Genomic DNA, 5,000 nt, shown 5'->3' with positions numbered 1-5,000 from the left:
TGCTGGGATATGAGACTACAGGCTGAAAAGGGTTTAGTTGATGGAGGGTGTTTGCATACGGTAGGCCTACTGATCTGACCAGCCACTGTGGTGTCCTTTCACAAAGCCAGACGGCGGAACAGGCTTTCAGACTTTAAATAAACATCCCAGTGCTTTGACGTAATGCCATCTTCAGGGTCTCCTTTTATATGCATGCTTTTATAGCGGCTATATCTGTCTTCGTCATGTCAGCTACAATATGGGCTGTCAGGTCGCTGAAGTCTTGCATTGTATCAAAGGGTGTCTCTCTTTGCAGCTGTCTAAGAAAAGAAGTAAAGTGTACTGAGAGATTACTGCAGCAAATGATGTGCAATGCATCATGATTTTGCTCTCTTTCACTTGTGGTCAACTCCTGTTGTTTTGAAATGTGCTGTACAATTAAAGTGACTTGACTTGACTTGATTTGACTTGAGTAGAACAGAATTCCCCCATAGCAGCTGTTCTAGGATAGGGTTGATGCCTATACAGTACCAGGGAAGCACTTGTCCGCCTGATTATCCGAGAGCATTCAAACACACTTGGACACACAGTGTGCACATGTCACAAGGAGATTCATTTGAGTTTTTTCCTATTTAATCATCCACAACAAGCACACACCCACAGGCTACAGTGCACGTCCCAATCATAGACTGTAGACACACCCGTAGGCTACACGTCCCAATATAATCATTGAGAAGTAGCAGACAAGAAACAGTACATTTATTCTTGGAAGCAGCACAATGTTTTAGATCATAATAAGCCAGTCTGTGTTTTCCTCTGTAAAATCTCTCAACCTCCTCTCTCCTTGTTTTCCTCCTCTCCACTCCTCTCCTCTCCACTCTTCTCTTCTCTTCTCTTGGTAACACTTTATAATAAGGGTACATGAATTCTCATGAACTAATGCATGAATTAATGCATGAATTACGCATTAGTTTATCCATTAATATATCATGAATCATTATGACTTAACATGAATTCACTGATTGTCATTAATGAATTAATACATAAATAACTCATCATCTTAAGCATTAAGTACGGTTGGCACATCATCATGAATCATGATTAATTAAGCATGATCATGATGACTTTTTGTCAGACAAAATTTTGGACATCACCGTCATGGAGAAAAAAGAAAAGTAATTACACATGAATTCATGTTAACTAAATGTCATGAATTATCATGAGTTAATTCATTAACTAATGCATTCATTATACATGAACATCTCATTAATAAACATGAATTAATAGTATGTCATTAATGACATCAGGTTTGGACAACAAATTCATCTTGAGCATTACAGTGGGTAAATCATTATGAATAATGATCAATTACACATGATCATGGTGATTTCTAGGTTTTTGAAATGTGCTCCAAGGGGTAAGTAAACTATACATTAACTCATCATGAACTAATTAAGACCGTTTTCAGAGAATATCGAAGAATCCACATCGTTCAAATATAGGCATGTCCTCATTAGCTAAGCATTATCTTTTCATTAGTTAATCATGTCTGTGGCCCCTCAGATAAAGTGATGAACAGGTGGTGCTTTAAATGCATGAAGTTTGAAGTCATGCAAAAATGGTCAATTTACATTAATTAATGATGAGTTCATCATGTTTGTGGCCCCTCACCTAAAGTGGTAAATGGAACCTTCTTTATCACTGACGAAAGAAGTGGATTCTTCGATAATCTCTGAAAATGGTCTTAATTAGTTCATGATGAGTTAATGTATAGTTTACTTACCCCTTGGAGCACATTTCAAAAACCTAGAAATCACCATGATCATGTGTAATTGATCATTATTCATAATGATTTACCCACTGTACCTAATGCTCAAGATGAATTTGTTGTCCATACCTGATGTCATTAATGACTTACTATTAATTCATGTTTATTAATGAGATTTTCATGTATAATTAATGCATGAGTTAATGAATTAACTCATGATAATTCATGACATTTAGTTAACATGAATTCATGTGTAATTACTTTTCTTTTTTCTCCATGACGGTGATGTCCAAAATTTTGTCTGACAAAAAGTCATCATGATCATGCTTAATTAATCATGATTCATGATGATGTGCCAACCGTACTTAATGCTTAAGATGATGAGTTATTTATGTATTAATTCATTAATGACAATCAGTGAATTCATGTTAAGTCATAATGATTCATGATATATTAATGGATTAACTAATGCGTAATTCATGCATTAATTCATGCATTAGTTCATGAGAATTCATGTACCCTTATTATAAAGTGTTACCCTTCTCTTCTCTTCTCTTCTCTTCTCTTCTCTTCTCTTCTCTTCTCTTCTCTTCTCTTCTCTTCTCCTCTCCTCTCCTCTTCTCTCCTCACTTCTCTTCTTTTCTCTTTTCTTCTCTTCTCTTCTCTCTTCTCCACCCCTCTCTCCTCTACTCTCCTCTCCTCCCTTAATCTCAGCAGTAATTGCGGTATGTGCGTGTGTGTGTGTGTGTGTGTGTGTGTGTGTGTGTGTGTGTGTGTGTGTGTGTGTGTGTGTGTGTGTTGGAACATGGCTCCACTGCTCTGGCCTTTAATCAATGATTTAACACACATATCAAAACGCTTGCGCGCACACACACACACACACACACACACACACACACACTCACAGACAGAGAGGAATACAAATAGAAATGTGCGCACACACACACACACACATGTACAATAATCACCATATCAACCATCTCATCAGTGGGAAATGGAGAAGCTCTTTCATGAATTCATTCTTGATTCAAGCATGGTAGGAGTATGATCAGAGTGTGTGTGAGGTCACGCTCATGACTGTGTGTGTGTGTGTGTGTGTGTGTGTGAGAGAGAGAGAGAGAGAGAGAGAGAGAGAGACAGAGAGCATTAGAGTTAGGTCACACATTACATGTTTTGATGTCAGTATTACGAATCAATTCTCGAGTGCCCTGAATAGTCTTGGAAGAAGCACAACAAAGAGTAACATGATCCAGTCTCACACACATCCTTACACAAACACACACTCACACAGAGTATGTAATGGGAATCACTCTGTTACACACACTCACACACACGGTACAAAACACACATACACACAGACAATGCCCTCTGACTCATATGACACTCACTAAATAACACAGATTCTCTCTCTCTCTTTCTCCCTCTCTCTCTCTCCCTCTCTCTCTCTCTCTCTCTCTCTCTCCTTTTCCTGATTCACATACAGAGAAAGACAGTTCTGTGTTTCAGACTGCCATTTTCTGTGATGTGATGAGTACTGTGGGGCCTTTGGCTCATATGAGCATACGCAGTCACACACTCACACACACACACACACACACACACACACACACACACACACACACAGACAAACACACACAGACGAACACACAGACAAACACACACTCACACACATACAGACACACACACACACAAAGACAAACAAACACTCACACACTCACACACACACACACACACACACACACACACACACACACACACACACACACACACACACACACACACACACACACACACACACACATACACACACACACACACACACACACACACACACACACACATAGACGAAAACACACACCCACACACACACACACACACACACACACACACACACACACACACACATAGACGAAAACACACACCCACACACACACACACACACACACACACACACACACACACACACACACACAGAGGACATTATCTGCTGAAGAGCTCTTGGCACACTCTGATCCCTGAGGACCATGCTGCTACTCTCACCATAAGGGCCACAGTTAGACTACCATGCATTGAGATGTGTGTGTGTGTGGGTGGGTGTGGGTGTGGGTAGGTGTGTGTGTGTGTGTTGCCATATCTTGTTTGTATATTTGCATCTTTATATCCATATGTGTGTGTGCTCCTATGATCCCCTAAACAGGTGCATAATAGAGACTGATAGTTTACATTTGCATGTGTGTATATGTGTCCGTGCGTGTGTGTGTGTGTGTGTGTGTGTGTGTGAGATGGTCTCAGGAGACAGGCTGCACCCGTTGCGTCCTCTCTATAAATAGCCTGTGGGCGAGCCCAGTCTTGACCCCTGGAGAGACAGACAGAGCTGACGGCCGTCTCCCCCTCGCGGCCCCAGAGCAGAGCAGAGCAGGAGAGCCTCCACACCAGCTGCCCTCACCTCCCACAGTCTCAGCCTTCTACCCTCATCTCTCTTTCTCCCTCTTTCACCCTCTCTCCCTCTCCCTCTCTCTCTCCCTCTCCCACAGTCTCACCCTTCTACCCTCATCTCTCTCTCTCCCTCTTTCACCCTCTCTCCATCTCTCTCTCTCTTTCTACCTCTCCCACAGTCTCAGCCTTCTACCCTCATCTCTCTCTCTCCCTCTTTCACCCTCTCTCCCTCTCCCTCTCTCTCTCCCTCTCCCACAGTCTCACCCTTCTACCCTCATCTCTCTCTCTCCCTCTTTCACCCTCTCTCCATCTCTCTCTCTCTTTCTACCTCTCCCACAGTCTCAGCCTTCTACCCTCATCTCTCTCTCTCCCTCTTTCACCCTCTCTCCCTCTCCCTCTCTCTCTCCCTCTCCCACAGTCTCACCCTTCTACCCTCATCTCTCTCTCTCCCTCTTTCACCCTCTCTCCATCTCTCTCTCTCTTTCTACCTCTCCCACAGTCTCACCCTTCTACTCTCATCTCTCTCTCTCCCTCTTTCACCCTCTCTACATCTCTCTCTCTCTTCCTCTCTCTCCCTCTGTCTCTCTCTCCATCTCTCTTATTCTCCATCTCTCTCCCTCTCTCTCTTTCCCTCTCTCTATAGCTCTCTCTCTCTCTTTCTCTGAAAGTTCCTTAAGGTGAAGGTAGCTTCATTAGTGTTCATATGCAGTATTCTCCGAACAAAGATCTCAACCTACAGTACTGTATGTCTATCAACTCAGTTCAAAACGTGCTTTATTGCTATGACAAATGGGAAGTTCATATTGCTAAAGCAGTC

The 5,000-nt window shown here is 42.2% G+C and overlaps 1 protein-coding gene across 1 annotated transcript in view; it reads left to right on the top strand.

Moving 5' to 3' along the window:
- The window catches only part of slc12a5a (solute carrier family 12 member 5a), a 118,798-nt gene that overhangs the window by 46,622 nt on the left and 67,176 nt on the right, over nucleotides 1–5,000 (top strand). The gene's annotated exons all lie outside the window — the stretch shown is intronic.

The sequence above is a fragment of the Sardina pilchardus genome, chromosome 9, assembly GCF_963854185.1.
Source record: "Sardina pilchardus chromosome 9, fSarPil1.1, whole genome shotgun sequence".
NCBI lineage: Eukaryota > Metazoa > Chordata > Actinopteri > Clupeiformes > Clupeidae > Sardina > Sardina pilchardus.
Note: the sequence above shows the minus strand (reverse complement) of the source record. Positions and strands in the feature narration are given on the sequence as shown.